This window comes from Lygodium microphyllum, chromosome 24 (genome assembly GCF_053477565.2).
Source record: "Lygodium microphyllum isolate KBCC chromosome 24, Lygodium_microphyllum_v1.1.10, whole genome shotgun sequence".
NCBI lineage: Eukaryota > Viridiplantae > Streptophyta > Polypodiopsida > Schizaeales > Lygodiaceae > Lygodium > Lygodium microphyllum.
The window spans coordinates 134,930,289-134,947,046 of record NC_141158.1 but is presented as its reverse complement, the minus strand read 5'-3'; the positions used below and the strand labels follow the sequence as shown (position 1 = coordinate 134,947,046).

At 40.0% G+C, this 16,758-nt stretch overlaps 1 pseudogene; it reads right to left on the bottom strand.

Moving 5' to 3' along the window:
* Positions 1-15,092, bottom strand: part of LOC148015691 (uncharacterized) — a 44,334-nt pseudogene extending 29,242 nt beyond the window's left edge.
* Positions 15,093-16,758: the final 1,666 nt, after the last annotated feature.

Below are 16,758 nucleotides of genomic sequence, written 5' to 3'. Positions count from 1 at the left end.
ACCACATTATGTTTGACACATAAAAGTAGCTTCCTTAATTAACCCGTTAATTACAGGTTCCTTTACGTAATTTAGGGCACTGACACGAAGACAAGATAAAACAAGATCAAACACTTCCTTAACTTATCTTCAGATTAATGTTTGTCTCCATACAAGAGAATTAAATGTTTCTTTCTGCCTCCGTAGAAAAATCCTTCCGTCTCCCGGCAATAAAAACCCAAAGGTTTATCCTACCAAGATTCTACCTTGTAACTAGTATCAAGGCCTCGAGATCCCATCTCGAGTCACGTAGAACACTTGTGTAGGGTCCGGAGGCATTGGGATTTATGGCCAGAGCCCCCACTAGCGCCCAAGCATCCTCCTACGCCAAGTACTTTCTACAGAGAGACCTCACGCAACGAGTTCGGTCCACATTCCTGGCACGGATTCATAACCCCCTTGGTTAGGGTTTGGCGGTTCGCGGGGGGTAGCTATTGCCATCCTTCCTTAATTATCCCTTTAGGAAATCAACCATAGTTGAAGCAACCAGCTTAATAACATTTACAAGGGAAAACATCCCTTTTGTTTCCATGGCAATCAGTCATCTCAGACCCGACCATGCAATCATCAATCACAAACAACTTGGATTAGCATCCAAAACCACATCAACCAATTACCTTGCTTATGATCCACCTATCCTTAGTAAGATTCTCTCCTCTTACCAACACAACCAGTCGACATTCACTTGGAGATACCCTTTTCAAACAACCAAGCATAACTTGGATCAAGAATCCAACTTTAACAAGATCAACCTTCATTAAAACCATTTCAATAGTTCCAAGCAACATGCTTAGCATAAATCAACTACCCTAAAGTTCGCACTCCCCCTTGGGTTAGGACTTCGCAAGGTCGATTTAACAAATTCCTTCTAGATCCTTTAAATAAACTAAGTGATTTCACCTTGACCTTTATTAATCATGGCTACCTATTTAGGGTAGAAGATCAACCCATCCTAAGCCCTTTAATGGCGAATACATGCAATTCTACCTCTATTTAAGAATTCAATATGCGTGAGAAGAATCTAAATCTTGGTACAACCTGGATATGAGCTATAGTTCCTAGCCCCATTTGCAACTTCAGGACTTATGCTCCTTGTAACTCGTCTCTTGGGTGCCATCCTTGTGCATTCCCGGTCTTGCAATCCTTGAGGTAAATCGACCGCTCTTGCCTTGGCAGAAGGAAGTGGTACGCGGGTTCACAAAAAATCTAAGGCCAAACAATGTGACTTCAACATGCATAACTTTTCTTCTTTTTTCACCCTCTCCCCAATTTGTTTTCCTCTCTCTTCTTCTTCTTCTCGTCTTCTCCTTCTCTCTCTTCTCTCCCTCTTCTCTCTCTCTCTCTTCTTCTTCTTCTTCTTCTTCTTCTTCTTCTTCTTCTTCTTCTTCTTCTTCTTCTTCTTCTTCTTCTTCTTCTTCTTCTTCTTCTTCTTCTTCTTCTCTCTCTCTTCTTTTCCTTCTCTTCTTCGTCGGCTTACAGTATCCATTGTTAAGGAACGTGCCACTGTTTTCTTGGGAAGGATCTGTTTGACAGCATCTTCATCTGCTGATGTTCCATCTGTAGCCTCATTAGGGGAGTCAGAAGATAATTCCAAGGAGGTGGATCCATGTCCTTTTTGAGAACCATATAGCTTCAGCACCACTTTGTTGGGTCCTCTACCCAAGGTCAAGGTTCCTTTGAACCAATCCGTCCTTGCTCTGGCTTCAAAAAGCCATGGTCGGCCCAGTAACAGAGGATAGGATGTACCATAAGAGTTTGGCTTCACCACTAGATAGGTTAGCCAATAATCTTTTCTAGCCACTGTAGTCTTCACATATGGGAGAATGCCCAAAGGCTTGATTCTACTCTGATCCGCTTGTCTGATGAGCCATTGGGTTGGTTGCACACCTTGTAGGCCTAGATCCTTCTTTGTTACATCCGTCATAATGTTCACTGATGAACCTCCATCAATTAGTGCATTTGCAATGAAGCAGCCTTCTATCCACACACCAGTCTCTAGGGTACCTGGATCTAGGAAGGTGTTAGCTACTTCCACTTCTTTGACAGGCTCTGGAGCTTTGTTGGACTTTGTTGCTGTTGAGGGAGCAATTCTTAAGCCACATCTTCTTGTCAGTATACTTTTGAACCTTTTTCGGCAACTGGGAGACAACATCAATAATTTTCGGAATGTGAGGTTTGGTTTAAAGGTATCTTGATCTCTGACCAGATCGTATTCCTTAATAGGATCCACTGGCTTCTCTAACCGGTTAGGGAATGGGGCAACACCCATTTTCATCTTCCCTCTTTCTTTCAACAGAGGAATCATGAGAACTTCTTCTGCCACTTGCGACGCTTCCTCCTCTTCTATCTCCTAGGCCTTTGGTCCTGTCTCTGGAACTATCTCTATAACTGTCTCTGTAACTGTCTCTATAACTCTCTGTGGCACTCTAATGCTCTGTACGGCACTGTCAAGCTCTGTTCTGTTCTGTTCTTCTAGTGGAAGATTGAACTTCACTGTTCGTAGGAGGATTATTTTCTTTCTGGATAGGTGGTTCCTTCTTCTTTGCACGTGTGATGGCAGCAACTTCCAATTCCACTAAATTGGAGGTAGGCTCTTGGGCCTTGGCCGGACTATCAGTAGCACTATTTTTCATTGGGGCTGGGCTTGGACAGTCTTTTGCAGTGTGGCCTTCTCCTTTGCATCAACTGCATAAGGGCTTGTAATCCATTGACCTTCTGGGATTTGGACAATTTGGTGAAATGTGTCCCTTTTCTCCGCATCTGTAACACTCCACTTCTGATCTCTGACCACCACCAGACTGTCTTCCTCTGTAACTTTGTGAGGGAAATCTTCTAGGTCCGAAATTAGAACCAAACTCTCTAGGCTTGGGTCCAATATCCTGTGTTGTCATTTTGGATTCCAACAGGTTGAATCTTGCGTCCTCTTCCTTCCTTCTCCTATCATGCATCTCCTTCAGAGAGCAAATGTCCTCTGTATGGTTCTTCCGCAAATAGTAGGAACAAAAAGCTCCAGGAATGGTTGGTTTTCGTGTGCATTCAGTGGCTAAATGGCCTGCTTGATGACACTTACCACACCAAGTATTTGACCGCATCACATCTCTTCCTGCTCCTGCAACGTTGGATATGCTAGCAGTATTCACTTTCAGCATCTGTAGCTGCTCTGTAATCACATCCATCAACTCCTTTTTTATATTTGCAACTGAGTTGGATAAGTAATCCTCCAAGCTTTCTCCTCTTGAGGCACTGGCAGGAGGGTTTTGAGGAGTCTCTGTAATCATTGCATAAATAGGTTGGGCTGGTGCAGAGGGGTCTCTGTTCTGATTCTGATTCAGAGCTCCTATTTGAACTGTTGGCTGTTGGCTCCAGTTGGTAGGGTTCCACTGTTGCTGCTGATTTGGCATTGGAGAAATTGGTTGGGACCATTGTTGTTGTGGTTGAACCATCATTTGAGGCATTGATTGTGGCTACTGTGGATTTGGTGCACTGTACTGAGATACTAAGGGCATCTGTTGGTAGGGGTAGGGGACAGTCCCTGGAACTGCATTTGGTAAGTACATCATTCCTGGCATCAGAGGAGGTAGGACTCCTCTTCCTGGATTCATCGCCAATCTAGCTTCCACTTCATCGTACAGTCTTGCACCTTCTGTTGCAACTTGCAGTGTGGCTGGTCTTTGCAGCTCCACAAACTTACGGACTTCTGGTTGTAATCCTCTAAGAAACACTCCCTTCTGAATGCCATCATCTAGATTATGGTTAGTCCATCTCTTCAGGATGGATTCCATTCGTGAGACATAAGCTTCTACTCTTTCTCCAGAGGACTGACTTAAATTCATAAATTCCTCTCGCATCCGCTCTTCAAAACCTTCACGCCTGAATTTAGTGAGGAAGGCCAACTTCAGGTCGTCCCATGTGCCAAAAGTTCCTACTGCTTGTCTCTCATACCACTGAAATGCCGCGCCCTTGAAAGTGGCGGGGAATATTGCTAACCAATGCTCAGGGGTTCTGGCATTGTTAGCCACACATGCTATCATAAACTCTGCTACATGAAGATCGGGGTCTTCATTGTACTCTCCCTTAAAAACTGGCAATGGAACTACATTCGTTGGCCTGTCATCAATATTTCCAGGACGGATCTGGATTGGAAGTGGACCTCCAGCAGGAGGAGGAAGGGCTTGATGTGCCATTGGGACTTCTGTAAAGAGTTCCACAAGGGCATCAAAGACGGCTTCTGCTGCGAGCTCATTCTCGGCTCTGATTTTTGCTTTCTCTCTTCTCACGTACCTCTGGACTCGTTCTAACGCTTGCCTCTTTATTGCGTCATTCATCAGGGGGTTGGCTCCACTCTATTGTTAGTACTCCACAGAGGGTTAACAGAAGGCTTCAGTCTCTGGAGGACTCTCTTGCCAACATTTCTTCTACTTTTTCCTTTTCAACGTCTCTGAATTCTGCTTTCATGCCACTGCACAGAGGAAGGTATTCGGTTCTGAAGGTGTCAAAATGCATACGTCTGAGCATTGTGGTGGTGCCATCATCATAGTAATGCCAGCTTCTGATGGTTTCAACAGTGTATGTTGTAAAGAAAACTCTGTCTACCAACTTCCAGTGGGTTGCCAATTGAACAAACAGAAGGCTATTAGTACACCAAGCATCCCATGTATCTTGCTGTTGAGCATCTACGAACAAATTCCAACTCTTTTCCTTCTTGTCTTTGTGAACCTCCACAGACCAAGACTCCTGAAGCTTCTTCACAATCTCCCACTTGATGATGTCTGGAAACTTCTCAATGAATGCCAAATCTTCCATGGATGGTCATTCTCTCTGTTTTTGCTCTTCAGTTTGTCCCCAAACAGTTTGCCACCAAGATGCAAGTTTCTGCTGCTTTAACAGGAAGAGAAAACTGTCCACCACATAGAGCATGCATCATGATGGTGATGTGTTTCCGCCATTGTGGGATGAACTTCTTGTGGAAAGTGGCTTTAATTATGAGAAATTCCAACTCTTCAGTGGAAGAAGGAACTTTACAAACATCCATTTGAATTCTTCTCTTCTTGGCAATGCCAATTCCTTCATTTTCAGCCTCTTTTGGTGCTTGTTGATGGCAAGGTTCCCCGACTGCGCACCAAAAACATGGAGCCCCAAGAGGAACACCAAGGAAAAGGGAATTCTCTTGCAAGAAAATCTATATTGTAACATCAACAAGCTTGTTTATTATGTTTCATATGATCACAATGAAGAAAAGAACACCAGGCGCACAACAAATCTTCATACATCATCATGTAGATCTCCCACGGATTTGATAGAATCAACCATATTCTTCAATATCTTCACAAAATCCATCAATAGAACAAAGAAAGCAAAGGAATACACCATCTTTGAATGGAAATACATCACATAGTATTCATCTTCAATATCTTCATAGTCTTCTCTCTCAATCTCTCATATACAATCACTCTGTTTCAGTAGAATTGACTATCTCTGACTCTCTCTCTCTCTCTCCATCAATAATACATCATATTCTCACTACAATCTCTCAAAAATCACTCTCAATAATCCTTCTTAGGTCGTGGATACCCCTCCCAAGAGGTATGTCTGATATGAAGAGTTACCAGAGCCACTACAGTGTCTTTTCATAGCTCACTATTGTCACTTCACTCTAGTCTTCACTTGAGTCTTCAGCAGCTACTTCTTTCACTTCTTTCAGCTCTTTTGCACTTGTATTCACCTCTTTCCAAGGCTAGAAAAATTTCCCAAGCTACACTCTCATCCAACAGAACACATACAGAAGTATACAGAACAGACACAGAACAGTACCAGAATAGCTACAGTACAGAACAGAACAGAGACAGAAGCTCTACTAAAGACCTACAGAAGGTTACAGAAGGTCATCAAAGCCACATAACTCATTCTCAAACCATTCCAAGCTCTCACAAATCATTCAATAAGCTTTCACAAGATCTCAATCTTCATCAATCAATACTCCATCCCTCCTTACAGAAGACAATCAAAACAAAACAGAAGCTATACAGAAGGTATACAGAACCAATCACAACCTATCAGAACATCACAGAACCTCATATCTCCACCACTGATAAACATCATGAACTTCCAAAACACAATCAATATCATCCAAAACACTCTCAAACCACTTCCAAACCAATCAATCATCTCATAAAATCAACCATTCAGCTCTCAAAAACAACAAAAATCAGCCAAAAAAACAAGTCATTTCAACACTCAACATTGTGCATTGTAGTCTAAATCCATTCAAAGGCTCGATTGTGGCCTCATGATCTAGGTGTGCTCCCTTGAACTGCTTTGTCAGTCCATTGCTACCAACCCATTCCTCAAGTGTTTAAACAAAGAAAAAAGGAGAGAAGAAACATAAATATTCCAACCTCACCTCAACTTCACCTCTCACCCTTCAAACTGTGGAAGAAGAAGGGGAAGAAGAGAAAAATGTGAGACAATAGATAAGCTTCACTCTCTCTTAGTGCCTTTCTTACTCCACTAGTCTCACACTCTCACTCTCCCTCACTCTCAACATGATGCACAAGAAGATATGATAGAATCAAGAGAATAGAACACTTAAGTTTGCACACACAAGAATGATCTTAACCATTCACTTTCTCATTTTTGTACATGGGGTTTTGAGTTTGGGCTTCCACTTTAGTTGGGTACCCATCTCTTCTATTTGGCTCTTAGAAAAATTCCAATTTATACATATATATTTAGATTGCACTCATTGTCACAAAAGTGAACGAAAGCTAGTGCCTGCACTCTTGCCAAGTTGTGGGTCCTTTTCCAAGTAGAAAAGATTACTTCACGCATGAGCACTACACCAAGATTTTAAAAATAATATTATATTTAATTATGCAACTTTAAACTTTAATCAAAGATTATACAGTATGCCTTGTGTCCTTTGCTTGATTTTCACTTCGCTTTACTTTTGTTGCCTTTGTTCACCTTTGTTGATTTGCTCTACGGTTTTGTCACATTTCTATCTTATTGTTAACATTACCTCCTCCTACATGAGTGCCAGCCCCATGGCACTCTTCATCAAAAGGTAGCATGCTTCAATTTATACGGAGATGAAGAATGTCGGGGGCAATTGTGGGATCTTTGTGAGGAGAGTAGTGACTATCGTTGGATCTTGATCTGGATCTTGGGATTGTTGGGAGATCAATGTGGGTATTAGAGTTATATTGCATAAGATTTCAAGGAAGAAGTGGTAATGGGGACTAGATGCAACTCATGGAATAAGGATCTTCTAGTGGAGGCAATTTGGGAACAAATGGAGTGGTTGATGCTAGGCACATAGAGAATGCTAGCTCAAGGTAGGCATTTGCAAGTTGCTACATTCACTTGTACTTGCAGGGAAAAATCTATTGTACTCTCTCCCTAGTGGAGTGCTAGTTTTTTGTGTGTGCATAGGACATACATATAGATTGGGAGATGGAACAAACTTAAGGCAAAAGCTAGAGTGTTGTCTCGCAATTGTTTGTGTGCACATGACGTATGTGTAGATTGGGAGATGGGTCGAACTCAAGGCAAAAACCAATGCTGTTTCATGTGTGAGGACCCCATCCATGTATATGTTATTACTATGTGATTATATGTGCTTACATAGACTATTACATAGTTAGAAGACATCATGCCAACTTTTTTTTGTCAATCGCCACGATGAAATAGGACACTAATGGATGGGTAGTTGATGGGAAGTATTATCATTGTTGCAGAGATATAAAGGAGTTGATAGGGCATCATGAGAAGAATATAAAAAAACTATGAATCCAAGGGATTCACAATAATAAGTTTGACGATGGAGGTTTGTTTTAATAAATAGAGACTACAACATTGAGTAGGAATGCAACATTTGACTTTTTGAAGTTTTGCTTCCTATATTGTTGAAATTGTCGTGAGAGATTGGAAAAGATTGGATGAACTTGTGCAAGTGACTCAAGGAGACATGTCTAACCATACGCAAGCTAAGGTTCCCTAGGCATGTCATGTCCTTGATGTACCTTGAGTTTATGTGGTTCTTCATTGAAGCGGGGCTAGGGAATTAGGGATGGAGTTAGTGATCCAAGGCCATTGGGCATACCTAACTTAAGGACCCCTAGGTCCGGTGCCATGTTTGTATGTGCATTTTCTTTTCTTTTCTTTTTTCCTTTTTTTTTTGGAAACGCAGTACTGTGTACATAAGGACTTTCTAGCCTCGATGATGAGAATATGATGGCAAGATCAAGATGACTAAGGAGGCTTTTAAGGAGGGATATAATGATTGATGTCGAAGAAATAATGATGGAGTGGTTCATAGGACTTAAGATGATGTATCATTGAAATTATGGCTTGGTTAATGAAGGATCTTTCACCACTGATAGAAGCTTGACTTCTTATTGGTTTTGTGCCTTGCTTGTTGGTAGAGACAGTAGTTATACAGTAGTTAAGAGAATGTCTATAAAGGAAAACTTGTATATGAAGCATGATCCTTGTAGATGGGTCCTTGCAGTCTCTTCAAGTGATATGTTCTAGGTAGGCTTTCATTTCTTAGTGTTACTTTTGGTAATTCTTTTGGGGTACAATTGTCCTTGGTGGCTTTGAGCATTTGATCCACCACTACCAACTTGCATAATCATCTATACTATCCTACATTCACTTGATAAAAATATGAGAGTACATGTAGTTGACATGCTCCAAACTTCATTAATAGGGCCCTGTTACAAGAAATATCACTTACTTTAGTCCAATTGTGTTGACCTTGATTCTAGTTACCTATGCTTGTTGATAGTCATTGCTTGTAAGGTATGTGGGGTTTTTTCTGTTTAGTTTGATCTGTACATAATTATTGAAACCATGTTTAATTTATGTACATATTTATAATCTATGAATCCATGTCACTCTGAGATTTACAAGCCAATTGTAGAACTTAGGATTATATTCTAATGCAACACAAGCATCAAGGAGCTGTGGGAATTTACTAGGGAGGATAAGTATTGTGTAACATCAATTAGTATCGTAAATTGTCCTAGTCTACCAGTAACATGCAACTCCTCTTTCATTAGATTATTTTCAAGCAAGGTATTAGTTTACGATGGGTTCCACTAAGGCCATACCTCACACAATAGCAAGTACATAGAAGTAGGGCCTAGGTCTCTTTGAGATTGCCATATGGCTTGTCACTCCTTCGAGATGGTCATTAGTTGGCTTCTGATTTCAACCATTGAAGCTCAATGATTAAACCAATGGTTCTCAAATTGCTTTATCCCTTGGCTTGTTTTTTGAACTCCTCAATTTCAGATATGTCATGCGGACAAAGCACTCCATTGAACGTAACTATTAAGCAGTGCTCTTTGGCTTCCTCATCTAAGGTATGTTGTAGAAGATTATCTAGAAACCCTTCGTAACGCTTGCCAAGTTATTCTTGCTCCTCCTAAGTAAGTAGATATCCTAGATATTCCTCATGTTATTTATGCAGCATACCCATGTTGGCATGGATGTAGATGCATGCAAGAAACTTCAACCAAGCATCCAATTATATGAGACACTGAGAGGCCTTCCTATCTTCTAAGAGTGCTTACTCTGTTGCCATTTCTTATCGGGTTTTGATAGCTGTTGTAGACTTTAGCCTAGCAGGAGATTCAAGGTGAGATGTGCAAGATTGAAGGAGCGTAGGATTGCTTGTGCTTTTGGGATCCTTTTATTTGTATTGAGGTTCCATGCTACCATGTCTTATTCTTTATTGGATGTGACAAGTGTAGCCACAACTAATGGTTGTAATTGCTATGTTTTCACACTTAATTAGACATCATGCACTTTTCTATTGGTGGGTTGAGTCTTATTTACAATAGTTAGAAGCTCTATTTCTTAGAATCCTTGAAACTATTAGCATCATTCATATATATAGCACTTTCTGGAAAAGTGACCATAAAGATATCTATGGATTGGTTTTGTGCCATGACTATTGGCTTCTTGCTTTACTTTATAGAATTCATTTTTGTGGCTTTTGTAGTTGTTTGCTATTGTTGTTGTTTCTTTTGCTTTCTTTTCTTTCTCTTGGATAATGAAGGTGCAAACTTAGGGGATTCTATGTCCTTAGTTGGTTTAGCAGTTGTGTCATTGGGCTACCAATCACATGTCTCTTTTTACTTTCATCTCCTTATGGGACTTCCTCAGGGGATGTTGAACGATATTGGTAGATTGCGAAGAGTCAATTTTCTTTTCTTTTGTAGCATCAAGACTCTCAATTTTCTCTTTTTCATTAAGCACATTAATTAGGGTGCTAGCAATTGTTCTTGCTTAGTTCCATCTTTGGGGCTTTATCTTGTCCAATTGTAGATGGCTTTTCCTTAGCAATCTTACTCAGTATTACTTCCCTCTATTGTTTCTTTTTAGGATTTATGTTACATAGTACATTTAGGTTTGTTTTTCTTCCATTAAGGAGGCATTTTTGTGGGGTGTGACAAAGATAGTCTTATATGGGGTTTGGGCAACCACAACTAATGATTTCTTGCATAGTATCCTTGAGTAAGTAGAAGAAATCATTGATGCCAGGAGGCATATTCCACGGTGAATTCTGTGAGACCACGATGGATTCCGTGAGATTTTGCGGTGGAGTATTCTGCAAAACTATATTTATTTGCCGGGGCTCATATACAAGGTAGATTCCTTGTGCGAAAAGTTGATGGGGACGCACGTCCTTTTCGGGCGTCACATTAATTTAATGTGCAAGTGGGTGATTCCACAAAATATAAATTTAAATTAATGGACGTTTATGAGTTTAGAGTGCACACTCGTATTGAATTAAGGTTAGGACAGAGTTCCAATCTATTTATTTATTTTGTAGCTGAAGATTGCTAGGTATTGACTATTGTTTGTTTATTTTATTTATAAACAATTGTGAATGCTTCAGTTGATGTGTAGACCAAGCAATGGTGGCTTTGGGTAGCACTGGGCGTTAGCATAAGTCCAAGTGTAAATTTTATTATTAAAATTATTACTCTATTTGTAAGTTATAAGTTTAAACTTCTTTAGTAATAATTAGATCATTATCCTTAGTATTATTAATTAATTAATTTATTAAATATAGATTAGTTTAGAATATGAGATTTAAGATATGTTTTATTGAAATAAGCTTTCTTTATGGAGTACTTGGTATTTTCTTAATGTGGTTAAGTTTAGAAGGCTTTTCTAGCTTTCTTTATAAAAGCAACAGGATCGCGCACAAAACAGGAGAACATGGTGAAAACTTAGTTTTTTCGTTTCTCCCTTATCCGGAATCGGAATTTAGAGATTCAAGGGTCGCTTTGGGAGTTTTGGCAAGCTCCGGATGCGATAGTGATGGTAAAATGTCAAGATTCAGAGCACCGAATTTTCTGTAGCAACTATAGCATGTTATAGGATACCTCTTGACTCTTAACACTTTGTATTTCAATTGATATTTGTGCTTTCTTTGTAATTATATGTAAGATATGTATGCAAATATCCATGTAAAACTATAATATATCATTAAGGATGGCAAACCATGGCTTTTACCATGGAAGAGGTTGGACCCAATCATGTGTTTTTCTCTTGTCTTTCTCAATTTATTGAGTTATTCAAATCCTCTTATGTATTATAATGTTGTTTGTATTTAATAGTTAAGATGTTTGATTTATTAGATTTTTTCACTAAATTATTTGTTTATGATTGAGATTTGATTTGCAAGATTTGCCACGTGCTTCGCAGCATTGGTATTAGAGCTTGGCTACGCTCGAAGTTTTCAATTATATGATATCAATATATAAAGGGGAACAATGTGGAACAATCGCAATCTACAAGACAAATCACTACAGATGAATATTGCAACTGCATTTCTCGTGTTTTGCATAGCCTTATATCCACATTTGATTGACTCGAATTGATCCAATTTGTTCTTCTCTGAATTTGGATTATAGCATGGACTTGGCTATGCAAACATGATGTTATAGCCAAAAAGATTTTGAAGTTTATTTCATAGTTTTGTTTTATTTAATAAAATTTTCAAGTTTAAGCATACTAAGTCTTTATTTATGTTACAGGCTATATAGAAGAGGCACTTGAAAGTAATCTAGCTGTTGCATATGCTTCACCATAAAAATCCTATCGAACAACTATTTTTCAGGTAATGTAACTTTTTCCTAGTTCATATTTTGAGGATGATGTAAAAACAAAAGTTTTAGCCCTCAGAAAGATCTACAATTGTTATTAGACACATATTTTATGAGTTCTGAATATTTAGTGATTTATTTGAGTCCTAAAGTGACTAGTATGCCTTTAATGTTGTTATCTTTTGATTTGATAGACATTGAGACTAACAATTTTTTTCTTAAAAGTACTTTGGAAAATTCTTCAACTTCCTAATTCTATTGCAAATTCACGCTTTCTAATAAAGATAGAGATCTCTAATTAAGGTAAGATAGGTAAGTCTTTTATTTTTATTTTTTCTAAAATTCTTAGTTAAATTTTTACTTACTACTAAACTAGAATAACGATTTTATTTGTTATTGTCGATGCTTTAAGTATGAGACCTACCATTCATAATATTTATGTTTTATCTTTTGACTCTCTTACTCCCATGAAAAATATCTATAGCACTAACACTAGTTTTAATCTTATTAGAATCAATTTTTTGTTAATAATTAGACTCTGATTGATTCATTGTCCTATATAGATACTTAGTTCAGTTGAAGACATGCAACGGATGACCGCCGGCATCCTTAGTACTTACCCTACACTGCTAGCTCCACATTGAGCAGCTAATAGCAATTGAGGACAATTGCTATCTCACCCTGGGGGTATGATGCTAGGAGGCATATTCCACGGTGGATTCCGTGAGACCATGGTGGATTCCATGAGGTTTTGCGGTGGATTCCATAAGACTATATTTATTTGTCAGGGCTCGTACACAAGGTTGATGGGGACACCCGTCCTTTTCATGTGTCATGTTAATTTAATGTGCAAGTGGATGATTCCATAGCGGGTGATTTCACAAAATACATATTTAAATTAATGGACGTTTATGAGTTTAGAGTGCGCACTCGTATTGAATTAAGGTTATGACAGAGTTCCAACCTATACCTTTGGACTACATCCCCTCGAGAATTTCCACTCCTTAGTAGAGATCTCCACCCCTTCGCAAGAGGCTATGATCAAAGCTCCATGCAACCATTGGATAGACATAAACCGTGGCATCTTCTCCATGTCCTCAGGATATCGAATCGGTCGGTGGCATGTACTATGTCGAAATTTGGACCGCGCTTCTTCCCGATCTTTCCTAGCTTGCTGTACCTAGAGAGCCACATCTCCATGGAGGCATGGTGCAACATACAAAAACGATTCACTTTCTCCTCCATTGTAGCATCCATCCTTTTTTCTACCCCATTTCTAACCACCACATCTCCAGTCAGTCTATCATTGTCCTTCAGCGACCATAGCATACTGTTGTTTGAATCCACAGTTGGTAGCCACTGTGAAATATGCACTAACGCCTCGAACACCAACCAACCTTCAACCATGCTACCTTCTGGCCGAGCTCGTTGCCGCACTAAGCCTTTCAAGGTTTTCATAAAGTGCTCCAAGAAGAATATCCATCGCATATGGATAGGTCCCGCAATCTCTACTTCATCTACAAGATGCACTAGGAGATGGGTTTGTATCATAAGCATGCTAGTGAGCAGGTACTTCCCAAAGAGATAGACCGTCTCCATTGCTCCTCACCTTGCAGATTCAATAGAGGATGTATTGATCTCCTTCTATGAAATCCATTGCACTAAATTTGTCAACCTATAAATCACCCTGCGTATTTCTAAAGTGAGGCATTCTGCGATTGCGATCGGTAGTACAAACTGCCACAAATGAAGAAGCATTATGAACAACGACTACACTCCAAATAGCAAAATACGCAGGCCACTTACAATCCATTCGTAGTACAAACCTGACATATCTTATGCCAATCATGGGATTTTAGCCCTGTTAATTGGTCGTCTTTAGAAAACACGGATATGAGAGAACGCATCATACCCATCAAAGTGCGGATAGATCTGATAATTTGCTTCACAATGCGGTCTTCTTTAGTGGACAAACCCAAAGAGCATGAGGTAGTTGCAAGTGACCATCAGCACTTGACTGCAGTCAAAGTGCCTCCATCTTGCCTACCTCCTTTAAATTCATTCGTGCCCCTATAGTGTCTCTCTTTCCTATGATGTGGTCCCATAGTAAGCTGCCCACATTCTTGAAACTATACATGGGATCCAACAAGTGGTTGATCTGTAAGTGGGTCCAATACGACAACTTGTAGAAAACTGAGAATCATCACATTCCATTTGGATGTGACTCTGTGTGGACCATTTTCAGCTCGTACCAACTTTGGGCGTTTATTTGTGCTAGAGGTCGTCTTAGAAAACATTCCCTCGGTTCATGATCCTCTGGTAAGAAAGAGGTGTGTCCTTGATACACCATCTTCTTCATGGTTCGTGACCTTCGAGAATCTAACTGTGGCCCACACAATGGACATGCATAATAACCTGAGGTAACCAGATGTGTTCCAACAGCTATGATAGATATTACCAATGAGAACAGAAGCCTACTTACCTGAGCACTTGATGAATCCTGGAAAGTCATGCATGGTCCATATGAGAATGGCTCGTATGTTGGCAGATCATCGACCGTCGTGCTTGCTCATATCTTCCACGGCAACCCCCTCCTCCCATGGAATCTTAAGCTCATCAACTAAGACGGAGATATACATCCATATTCTTGACTCTGTAGTGGCCAAGAACGAGCAAATTAAGGATCATGTGTTCTTTCTTCATAGAAAGTCATGGTGGGATGTTGTAGTTAACAAGGACTATAGGCCACACACTGTAAGATGTTGAGCGGAGACCAAATGGGTTCGCACCATCCATAGCAAGGCAGAGTCGAAGATTCCTTGGCTCTCGTGAAAAGCTTGGAAAGGTAGAGTCAATGTGGCTCCATATGTGTGAATCCGTTGAAATTCGTTGGACTCCATCTGTGGATCTATTCTGCACATGCCACATTGCCAACACAGGGGATTCACTAGTAGTAATAAAAGGAGACGTCACCTACATGCAAGAAATATATGAAAATATGAACTATACGGGGGACAAGTGGAAAGTGTCTAAGAACTTTTTGAGGGATAGTTTTCCCTTGTAATTCTTATCGATACCTATGAGCACCACACTTTGGACATGTCTCCATAGTCTCGTACTCTCCTCGAAACAACACGCAATCATTGACACACGCATGGATGCTGTTGCAGTCCATGCCAAGCTTTTGTAAAACATGTTGTACATCATCACGAGACTTAGGCATGGTACTCTCAAGCGGTGATATATGATAATTTAGCAACCGGAAAAGAAATCATAAAACACCTTGAAAAAGCACAATTTTTTTTTATAATGGTGCCAAAAAGAAATCAACAAAGCATACGTAGAAGGTACGAAAACAACTTGGCCACACTTGCATCATTCCATTCATATTTTGCTTGCACACTTAGGAGTACAAGTAGCGTCTTCAGGAAAGATACTCGGCACCCATCATATAATGGTATGGATGATTCCTGTCTAAGCGGATTAGATGTATTGGTACCCATGGACATTAATGCATCAATTATTGCCTCCATCTCAGGCTCTAAGATTGTAGGAAAGTTTGAAAGGCTACATGTCTCCTCTGGTATTGACGGTATAGACTGGGTAGTACCTTCCAAGTGGTGGATTGGCTCAGGCACTCCATCCATTGCACGCCCACAAACTCTTCTAATAATTAGCCGCAATAGGTGCACTCCTACTTGGGATGAGACGTCACCTCCTTGTATAAATTTTACTGTCACATCCAACATTTTTATATATGATATTCAATTAGTTTGCAAACATAATACATGATTGATACACACTTTTCTTACCGTTTTCTCAAATTTTGAGATCGCATGATCAATGATCTCCAATTGAAACTTGTCGAAGCGTCGTACATGTTATATAGACACAAGCGATGCTTTCCTCTAATTGCCAGCTTGTATTGAGAGCAAGGACACGAGACGTGTGTCAAGATTGTGGGAGAGAAGGAAGGAGTCTCACTTGTAGCTTTCTTGCTTGCACAATGGGGGAAGACACACAAGGGTGGAGGCAGAAAACTATTTTTCTCTTCTTAGTTGTGGAAGCCAAAAGAACTCACATACAAAGAAATAGAAGAACCCTATATATGGGTCTCAAACTAAACTCAACTAACTAAGGTGGCATACTAACTGAGCCACGAACTAGAGTAGATAAGGATAGCTATCATGTAGCTATTATTCATGGACGGTGTACCAACCGCATCTGCAACTGACAAGTCGGTGACATAAATACACAACGGTCACCCTGGCATATCACGAATGGAGCTCGATATCTCAACACTCCCCCTCGAGCTCAATCCCAATTCCTGCACACCAAGCAGGTCTCTGAACTTGCGCAGCTTCTCTGCGCCCAATGCCTTCGTAAATATGTCAGCTACCTGATCCTCTGTACTGACATAAACTAGATCAATAAGACCTAGTAAAACCCTCTCCCGCACATAGTGATAATGCACCTCAATGTGCTTTGTTCTAGCATGATAGACTGGGTTATTTGCCAAGTGTATACTACTCATGTTGTCACAATAAATGACAACTGGCCCATCTGTAGACTGATGCATATCATAAAGTAGCTT